Source organism: Delphinus delphis, chromosome 2 (genome assembly GCF_949987515.2).
Source record: "Delphinus delphis chromosome 2, mDelDel1.2, whole genome shotgun sequence".
Taxonomy (NCBI): domain Eukaryota; kingdom Metazoa; phylum Chordata; class Mammalia; order Artiodactyla; family Delphinidae; genus Delphinus; species Delphinus delphis.
In genome coordinates this window covers 64,910,636-64,921,727 of record NC_082684.1, presented here as the reverse complement: position 1 = coordinate 64,921,727, position 11,092 = coordinate 64,910,636, and the positions used below count along the sequence as shown (strand labels likewise).

At 39.6% G+C, this 11,092-nt stretch overlaps 1 non-coding gene across 1 annotated transcript; it reads left to right on the top strand.

Moving 5' to 3' along the window:
- Window positions 1-1,755: 1,755 nt before the first annotated feature.
- Window positions 1,756-1,881, top strand: LOC132421471 (U6atac minor spliceosomal RNA). Its single transcript, XR_009518717.1, has one exon. It is a non-coding gene; the product is annotated as a U6atac minor spliceosomal RNA (small nuclear RNA).
- The last annotated feature ends 9,211 nt before the right edge of the window (window positions 1,882-11,092 follow it).

Genomic DNA, 11,092 nt, shown 5'->3' with positions numbered 1-11,092 from the left:
CAAAAATTAAAGATAAAGAGAGGATTCTAAAGGCAGCAAGAGAAAAACGAAGAGTCAGTTACAAGGGAACCCCCATAAGGCTATCAGCTGATTTCTCTACAGAACCTTCTTCAGGCCAGAAGGGAGGAGCAAAATATATTCAAAGTGCTGAAAGGGAAAAACCTGAAACCAAGGATACTCTACCCAGCAAGACTATCACTTAGAATAGGAGAGATAAAGAGTTCCTCAGAGAAGCAAAAACTAAAAGAATACAGCAATACTAAAACTGAAAGAAATAGTGAAAGTTCTTCTCTAAATAGAAAAGAAACAAGATTCTATAGGAAAGGGAAAATCACAATACAAAAGGCAAATATTTAAAAGGATTGAAGATCACTTAAACAAGCTAGTACATAGACTTTAAAAAAAATCAAAAAAAATTCTGAAAGCAATTATAACTACAATGAACAGCAAAAGTATAAACATGAAGATGTAAAATAGGACATCAAGATCACAAAACATAGGTGAGGGGAATAAGAAAATGTAGATCTTTTAGAATGTGTTGGGAACTTCCCTGGTGGTGCAGTGGTTAAGAATTCACCTGCCAATGCAGGGGACACGGGTTCGATCCCTGGTCCGGGAAGATCTCACATGCCACGGAGCAACTAAACCTGTGCACCACAACTACTGAAGCCTGAGCACTCTAGGGCCTGCATGTCGCAACTACTGAGCCCACATGCAGCAACTACTGAAGCCTGCGTGTTCTAGGGCCTGTGTGCCGCAACTACTGAGCCAGGGTGCGCAACTACTGTAGCTCACACACCTAGAGCCTGTGCTCCACAACAAGAGAAGCCACTGAAATGAGAAGCCCACGCACCAGTACAATGAGTAGCCTCCACTCACCACAACTAGAGAAAGCCCACGCACAGCAATGAAGACCCAACACAGCCAAAAAAAAAGAATGTGTTTGAACTTATATGACTATCAGTCTAAAGCAAGTAGATATAGTTATGGGTTAACATACTTGAAAACCAGGCTAATCACAAATCAAAAATATATAAAAAATTCACAAAAACCAAAAAGAAAGAAACTCAAGTACAATTTAAAAAAAACCCATCAACCTACAAAATGGAAAAGCAAAAAAAAAAAAAAAATGAACAAAGAAGAAATACAAAATCAAATGGAAAACAAGGTTCAAAATGGCAATAAATACATACTTATCATAATTACTTTAAATGTCAATGGAATAATGCTCCAATCAAAAGACACAGAATGGCAGACTGGATAATAAAACAAGATCTACCTAATTAAAATTCAGGAGAGGAAAAAAATATTCAGCAAACAATTCAGGTGAGTATCTCAAAACATTACTCTGCCTCACCACCATAAGTCATGCTGCCTCAGGCTCCCTGGTGCTATCATATTAAAATTTTCTAAGAACTAGTGGGAAAGAGTTTTAGCAAGATACCCAAGACAGTCTGACTTAAAGTGTGAATCCTTTGTGCCTACATGGACACACAGACATACACACACAGACAAGTTTGGAACAATATTTGTGTTTGCATATGTATAAAATTTTTGAAGATCTATTTCATAGCTTTTTGGAAATATTTCCCAAAGTAAGGGCAATATCACATTGGTTTTAAAATACAGTCCATCAGAAGAAAGTGTATGCTGTTACTTTAAATCTCATTCCAGAAGGTTAGTTGCGCTGTTCAGGAATTATACCTCAGTCAATTGCTGTCAGCTAAACATTTCATCAAAAAATTCTCTATTCCAGTGTTGTATAAAAGGAGACAAGGTTAACACTCCCCTTGACAACAATGGAAGAGGCCCTTGGGCCTGACAACATGCATATGGTTAAGGCATTTCCACCTACTTAGTGGCATCTAACCATTGTTTTTTATCCAAATTGGAAGGGAAGAGGTAAAATTGTCACTATTTGCAGATGACATGATACTATATATAGAAAACCCTAAGGACTTCACACAAAAACTACTAGATCTAATAAATGAATTCAGCAAAGTAGCAGGATACAAGATTAACATTCAGAAATCAGTGCATTTATTTACACTAACAATGAAATATCAGAAAAAGAATGTAAAAAAAATACCTTTTAAAATTGCACTAAGAAAATAAAATACCTAGGAATAAACCTTTCCAAGGAGGTGAAAGACTTATTTGCTGAGAACTATAAAAACATTAATAAATTAAAGAGGATTTAAAGAAATGGAAAGATAGCTCATGTTCTTGGGTTGGAAGAGTTAACATTGTTAAAATGGCAATACTGCCCAAAGCAATCTACAGGTTTAATACCACCCCTATCAAATTATCCATGACATTTTTCACAGAACTAGAACAAATAATCCTAAAATTTATATAGAACCATAAAAAACCCAGAATTGCCAAAGCAATCCCAAGGGGGGAAAAAAAAGCAGGAGGCATAAATCTCCCAGACTTCAGACAATACTACAAAGCTACAGTAATCAAAACAGTGTGGTACTGGTACAAAAACAGACATACAGATAAGTGGAACAGAACAGAGAGCCCAGAAACAAACCCACACACCTCCAGTCAATTATTCTTTGAAAAAGGAGGCAAGAATATAAAATGGGAAAAAAGTCTCTTCAGCAGGTGGTGCTGGGAAAGTTGGACAGCTGCATGTAAATCAATGAAGTTAGAACACACCCTCACACTATGCACAAAAATAAACTCAAAAGGCTTAAAGACTTAAATATAAGACCTGACACTATAAAACTCCCAGAAGAGAGAATAGGCGAAACATTCTCTGACATAAATTGTACCAATGTTTTCTTAGGTCTCCCAAGGGAATAGAAATAAAAACAGAAATAAACAAATGGGACCTAATCAAACTTACAAGCTTTTGCACAGCAAAGGAAACCATAAAACAACCAAAAAGACAACCTACGGAATGGGAGAAAATATTTGTAAACGATGTGCCCAACAAGGACTTAATCTCCAAAATAAACAAACAGCTCATGCAGCTCAACAATAACAACAAAAACAAACCCAATCAAAAAAAATGGGCAGGAGACCTTAATAGACATTTCTCCAAAGCAGACATACAGATGGCCAGTAGACACATGAAAAGATGCTCAACATCACTAATTACTAGAGAAATGCAAATCAAAACTACAATGAGGTACCACTTCACACAGGTCAGAATGGCCATCATTAAAAAGTCTACAAATAACAAATGCTAGAGAAGGTGTGGAGAAAAAGGAATCCTCCTACACTGTTGGTGGAAATGTAAGTTGGTACAGCCACTATGGAAAACAGTATGGAGCTTCCTCAGAAAACTAAAAATAAAGGTACCATATTATCCAACAATCCCATTTCTGGACATATACCTGAACAAAACTATAATTCAAAAAGATACATGCACCCCAGGGTTCATAACAGCACTATTCACAATAGCCAAGACATGGAAACAACCTAAATGTCCATCGACAGATGAATGGATAAAGAAGACGTGGTACATACATACAATGGCTTACTACTCAGCCATAAAAGAGAATGAAATAATGCCATTTGCAGCAACATGGATGCAACTACAGATTATCATATTAAGTGAAGTAAGTCAGAAGGAGAAAGACAAATACCATATGTCACTTATATGTGGAATCTAAAATATGGCACAAATGAGCTTATCTACAAAACAGAAACAGGCTCACAGACATAGAAAACAGACTTGTGGTTGCCAAGGGGGAGGGAGAGGAATGCACTGGGAGTTTGGGGTTAGTAGATGCAAACTATTACATTTAGAATAGATAAACAACAAGGTTCTACTATATAGCACAAGGAACTCTATCCAGTCTCCTGGGATAAAGGATAATGGAAAAGAGTATTAAAGAAAGAATGCTGCTTCCATGTCTTGGCTATTGTAAACAGCACTGCAATGAACACTGGGGTGCATGTATCCTTTCGGACCATGTTTTTCTCCGGGTATATGCCCAGGAGTGGGATTGCAGGATCATATGGTAGCTCTATGTTTAGTTTCTTAAGGAACCTCCATACTGTTTTCCATAGTGGCTGCACCAATTTACATTCCCACCAACAATATAGGAGGGTTCCCTTCTCTCCACACCCTCTCCAGCATTTATTGTTTGTGGATTTTTTGATGATAGCCATTCTGACAGTTGTGAGGTGATATCTCACTGTAGTTTTGATTTGCATTTCTCTAATAATTAGCGATGTTGAACATCTTTTCATGTGCCTCTTGGCCGTCTGTATGTCTTCTTTGGAGAAATGTCTGTTTAGGTCATGGAAGCAACCTAAATGTCCAACGACAGAAGAATGGATAAAGAAGATGTGGTACATATATACAATGGAATATTACTCAGCCATTAAAAAGAATAAAATAATGCCATTTGCAGCAACATGGATGGATCTAGAGATTGTCATACTGAGTGAAGTCAGACAGAGAAAGAGAAATATCACTTATGTGCAAAATCTAAAAAAATGAAACAAATGAACTTATTTACAAAACAGAAACAGACTCACAGACGTAGAGAATAAACTTATGGTTATGGGGGGATGGGTGAGGAGTAGGGATAGTTAGGGAGTTTAGGATTGACATGTACACACTGATATATAAATATATATATTTCTTTCTTTCTTTCTTTATTTGCGGTACGCGGGCCTCTCACTGTTGCGGCCCCTCCCGTTGCGGAGCACAGGCTCCAGATGCACAGGCTCAGCGGCCATGGCTCACAGGCCTAGCCGCTCCGTGGCATGTGGGATCTTCCCGAACCAGGGCACAAACCCGTGTCCCCTGCATCGGCAGGTAGACTCTCAACCACTGCGCCACCAGGGAAGCCCCACACTGCTATATTTAAAATGGATAACTAAGGGACTTCCAAGTGGTGCTGCGGTTAAGGATCCGCCTGCCATTGCAGGGGACATGGGTTCAAGCCCTGGTCCAAGAAGATCCTACATGCTGTGGAGCAACTAAGCCTGTGTGCCACAACTACTGAGCCCACGTGCCACAACTACTGAAGCCCGCACGCATAGAGCCCGTGCTCCCCAACAAGAGAAGCCACTGCAATGAGAAGCCCACGCACTGCAAAGAGTAGCCCCCACTCACCGCAACTGCAAAGAGTAGCCCCCACTCACCGCAAAGAGAAAGCCCACGCACAGCAATGAAGACCCAACGCAACCAAAAATAATTAATTTTAAAAATGATATTAAAAAATAAATAAATAAATGGATAACCAACTAGGACCTAGTGTATAGCACAGGGAATTCTGCTCAATATTATGTAACAACCTAAATGGGAAAAGCATTTGAAAAAGAATAGATACATGTATATGTATAACTGAATCACTTTGCTGTACACCTGAAACTAACACAACATTGTTAATCAACTATACTCCAATATAAAACAAAAAGTTTAAAAAAAAAGAATGTATATGTGTATAACTGAGTCACTTTACTGTGCAGCAGAAATTAGTACAACATTGTAAATCAACTATACTTCAATAAAAATAATAAAATAAGTCTCTATTCCAGAAGTAGCTACTACAAGCTCTTTAGTTATCTCTTTCTCATCAATTTCAGACATTTTGCTAAGATAATGGATGTTCAAATTGTGTTTTCGTTAGTAAAAGTAATCGTATCCAATATATGTGCAGTAGCTTATCTATTTTAGAGATATTTCCACCCCTAAAATGAATAGGGTTTAAGAATTTGGAACTATGCTGTCCAATACGGTAGCCACAAGACACATGAGCTATTTAGCATATGAAATATTGCTAGTTCAACATGTTAAAATGATAATATTTTGGATAAACCAGGTCATATATTATTCAAATTATACTGTTTTTCGTTTTTAAATATAGCTCACATTATACGTTGCCACTGGACATCACTGGTCTAAAGACCCTTTAACTGTGCTGATGATGGCGCTCTGGGTTTGATCCTTAAATGGTCTTCAGTCTTGTCACTGATTCCATAGATTCCATGCTTCCACCATAACTGACAGGGTTAGCTGAATCCTGTCACTGGAATAGTGACTCAGGCATCATGCATTATGGTAGGCATGGGATGCATAGAACAGACATCAAAATAATCAAACTATTGACCTTCATAGAATTCACAGAAAAGGTGTTTTGTGTCATGACCATATGACAAAATTTGTTCTGAAAGCTTGCTGTCATTATAACCTGGTAGTAAAGTTGCAAAGAAATAGCTAAACCTCACCTACTCTAGAATACTGCCTTTTTCATATTATCTTATTTTCTCTTACTAAGTTGTAGTTGTTTTACAATATTATACAATTTTACATATTATATGTATGACTTAGTGATTCACAATTTTTAAAGGTTATACTCCATTTACAGTTATAATGGTTATATTTCCTGTACTGTACAATCTATCCTTGTAGTTTATTTATTTTACACATAATAATTTGTACCTCTTAGTCCCCTATCCTTATATTGCCCCTCCCACCTCCCCTCTCCCCACTGGTAACCATTAGTTTCTTCTCTATATCTGTGAGTCTGATTCTTTTTTGTTATATTCGCTAGTTTTTTTTTTTAGATTCCACATGTAAGTGATATCATACAGTATTTGTCTTACTCTATCTGACTTATTTCACTTAGCATAATGCCCTCCAAGTCCAGCCTTGTTGTTGCAAATGGAAAATGTTCATTCTTTTTTATGTATGGGTGAGTCATATTCCATTGTATATGTATACACCACAACTTCTTTATCCATTCATCTGTGATGCACACTTCGGTTGCTTCCATATTCTGGCTATTGTAAATAATACTGCTATGAACATTGAGGTACATGTATCTTTTTGTTTTTTTCTGTTTTTTTGTTTTGTTTTGTTTTGTTTTATTTATTTATTTTTGGCTGTGTTGGGTCTTCGTTGCTGCGCGTGGGTCTTTCTCTAGTTGCAGCGAGCAGGGGCTACTCTTTGTTGCGGTGCGCAGGCTTCTCATTGAGGTGGCTTCTCTTGTTGCAGACCACGGGCTCTAGGCACGCAGGCTTCAGTAGTTGTGGCTTGCAGTCTCAGTAGTTGTGGCTCGCGGGCTCTAGAGTAGTTGTGGCGCATGGGCTTAGTTGCTCCACGGCATGTGGGATCTTCCTGGACCAGGGCTCGAACCCGTGTCCCCTGCATTGGCAGGCAGATTCTTAACCACTGCACCACCAGGGAAGCCACATGTATCTTTTTGAATTAGTGTTTTCATTTTCTTTGGATACATACCCAGGAGAAGAATTGCTGGATTATATGGTAGTTCTATTTTTAGTTTTTTTGAGGAAACGTTTTACTGTTTTCCACAGTGGCTGCACAATTTACATTTCCACCAATAGTGTAGAAGGGTTCTCTTTTCTCCACATCCTCACCAACATTTGTTCTTTTTGATGATAGCCATTCTGACAGGTGTGAGGTGATATCTCATTTTGATTTTGAGTTTACAGTTCTCTGATAATTAATGACGTTGAGCATTTTTTCATGTGCCTGTTGGCCATCTTTATTTCTTCTTTGGGAAAATGTCTATTTCGTCTTCTGCCCATTTTTTAATCAGCTTCTATGGTTTTTTTTGATGTTGAGTTGTATGAGCTGTTTATATATGGTGTATATTAACCAAGAAAGAGGAAGATGTAGAATCCAGGAAGCAAGGGACGCAGCTCAGGGAAGAAGCGCTGGGAATGCCAGGTTAGTGGTGAAAGGAGATCTGCTCATCCAAGGATGACCACTGTACTGCTGGCCTGTCCAGATGGGAGCCCATGGACAATTACTTTTGGGAGGTCTGTCTCCCAAAGAAAGAAGTGATTACTTAAATATCTTCAGACACATTGAGAGGAGATTTATCCTTCTGTTGGAGTGTTTAGAGGCTCATAGAAAATTAAAAGTAACAATTACTAACTCAAGGGAAAACAAAGTTATACAAGCATGAAAATGCAATCGGAGGATACTGCATGGCTCGGCTCGATTAACATTTCCATAGGCTTAATAATAATTGATCCTTGGGCTAGTCAAAAGGCATGATATAAATTTGCTGAGAGGATGGGTAGAGGGTAAGTATGGGGTATAATAGTAACGATTGGGGGAGGGGGAGCATTATATAAAATCATTTTAAAAGTGGGAAGCCAATAATATTCCAAACTTAAATCAAGTAGGAAACAGCAGTATAAACATGCCATCTAGAAATATGGGAGTAGATATCCAAAGAAACAGCTTTAAAGTAAAAAAATAATTACCTTTTGTAAGTATGAATGTACTTTTTTTTAGAGACTATCTGACTAAATCTATGTCAATATAATCAATTAAATATAGTTCTATTAAAAAAAAACTTTAAAGGGAAACTGAGCAAGCTAGTATCTAGCTAGGAGAAAGGAAGACAGTTCCGCTCAATCCTGTTATGTTTAAAGTAAAATGCTTGACCACAGAGCTTCCCATCCAGTGGGAGAGATGGACCCCAGCTTGGAATGGTGCCTGTGAAAAATCAGAGAGGTCAATTTTTTTTTCAGCTGTAAACAAGAATTTGGATTTTATTTTATTTTTAATTTTTAAATTTTTTGGGCTGTGTTGGGTCTTCGTTGCTGCGCTCGGGATTTCTCTAGTTGTGACGAGCAGGCGCTACTCTTCGTTGCAGTCCGCGAGCTTCTCATTGTGGTGGCTTCTCTTGTTGTGAAGCACGGGCTCTAGGTGTGCGGGCTTCAGTAGTTGTGGCTCGCCAGCTCTAGAGTGCAGGCTCAGTAGTTGTGGCGCCCAGGCTTAGTTGCTCCACGGCATGTGGGATCCTCCCGGACCAGGGCTCAAACCCATGTCGTCTGCATTGGCAGGCGGATTCTTAACCACTGTGCCACCAGGGAAACCTCAGAATTTGGATTTTAGCAGGCTGGTAGGGGAGAAAGAAAAAGAAAGAAAGAAAGCTATTCTGGACAGAAAGAAGAGCATGAAAGAAGGAATGGCTTGGCAATGAGCATGGCAAGTGGCCAGACCCTAAGGACTTCAGCCTGGCTGGAAGAGTGTTGAGCTGTGGAGTAACATTAGGAAGTGGGGGGTTGGTGGGGATTGGAGCCAGATTCCAGTCCAAAGAATTTGCCAACACCAGGTCTCTCAGCCAACGCCTCATCTGTGGCTCCTGGATGCCGGTATCTCAGAGCCATGCACGGACCAGAAACTTAATCACTAAGCCTCTGAAATTAGATTATTGCAGACACCTGACCTCATCTTCCCTCATCCTTAAGTTTTTCGTCGTCTCCTTGCCCCCAACGTGAGGAATTAATTATAAGACTATCAAAATTCCAGCAGGATGAATTCTCAGCCTTCACACGTCTTCCACATCCAAGTCAGGGCCCCCATAGGGAAGGAGTAGACTTGGAATGGGGCTATCTGGGTAGAGAGGCTTAACAACTTTGAGCCCCCAATTTCCCAGAATCCTTTGGCCTGTACAAGCAGCTCATTTCCTTTATTAGAGGATAACAATTACCCCTTGTTTGAAGATAATGCAGGATCTTCTGCGGCAGCAGGTACCTTATAGGACAATATTTGCCCTCCTCAGGATCTGCCCCATCCTGGACCAAGACTGGGGTCAAGTGTGAGCATGGCCCAACGGGAGAAGTCCAGGCCTGCCGAGGGATTATACACTGAAGGGGCTGCAGGAGCTAACAAAGATATACCAACAGCAAGGGGTAGAATTTGCCTGGACACAGATCTTGAAGGTCTTGAATCAAGGGGAGTAGAAAATAAAGCTGGATAATCACCAGTATGGGGGGACTCTTCCATGACACAAGACTTAACATCCTGATAAGGCCCCAGGGCTTTTCCTAATTCCCTGTTAGGATAGCTCTTAGAAGCCTGACCCACTTAAATGAAGAAGAGATACAAGAGCTACTGTGGCAGAGTATGGAGGGAGGATTACAAGGCTCGGAGGAATGGCCAAGCTGGAATGGATTTATTATTATCCATATACGAGAAAACCCGCTGTATTTCTTGGGAGAGCCCAGAGGTCATTCTGGTTATCGCGACAATATGAAGTGTGCTGGGGAGGGTGTGTCACTGGCATCATTAAGAAGCTTCTTAATTGCTGTCCTCTGTAAACTGTCCTCTATAGGTAGAAGGTGCTGCTTCAATACTGGACTCCTTCCAAGCTATGGGGATCCTAGAAGCCCAAAATAGCAGAGGCCTGAGAGCAGCACTTACTTGCCAGAAGCTAGGTGGTCATGATTACCACCATGGGCAGCAAAGTCAGAATGGTAGCCAGTGGTAGCTGACCTCCAGGGTGCTATAGGACATGATGTTCACAGAAACAAGATATATAAATAGCCAAGAGATTATTGCTTAATAATATTCAGCAATACCAAGAACGTATGAGCAGAAGGCTGAGATCAGCTGTCCCAGTAGAAAGTCATGATCCTTTGCCCCATTTCCAAACCCAAGTCAGTTCTCAGATCCAGAATCCAATGATTGAAAGAGAGGAGACAGAAAAATTGGGGACAATTTGAGGATCTAAATAATGATAGTAAGGGATTATAACACTAAATAAAGTAAAAACCCATAGGGGCTACAATGATATAAATAAATAAGGGAGAAGGGAAAGCTCCTTCTTGCCGTAGAAAGCCAATAGAAGGAATAATGAAATCAGAAACCACCATTCAACAAGCACCTTGACTCAGGCAAAAATAACCAATGATAGCTAAAATAGTGCATGAAAATGTGGTAAGAAAATAGGAGCTAACATTCACATACTCTCAAGTATCACCCCCACGAGATACTTATTAATCGCAGAATGTAAAATAGTAATAATGGTAACCTGGCAGGTACCATTTTAGCCAAATCATCAAACTGAACGTCGCCAGGATGTTCAGTAGTAGTTCTGCCAAAAATGGGTAATTTGAATCTGACCATGAGGGAAACCAACCCACATTGAAGGACACGCTACAATATAATCGGGCTGTACTCTTCAAAAATGTCAATTTCATGAACTACGAAGACAGACTTGGCAACTGTTGTAGATCAGTGGAGACCAAAGAAACAGGACAGCTGAGAGCAATGCTTGACCCTGGATATTTTTTTAATATAAAGGATGTTATGGATGAGAGGATGTAAAGGATGAGACAATTGGTAAAATCTGAGTCA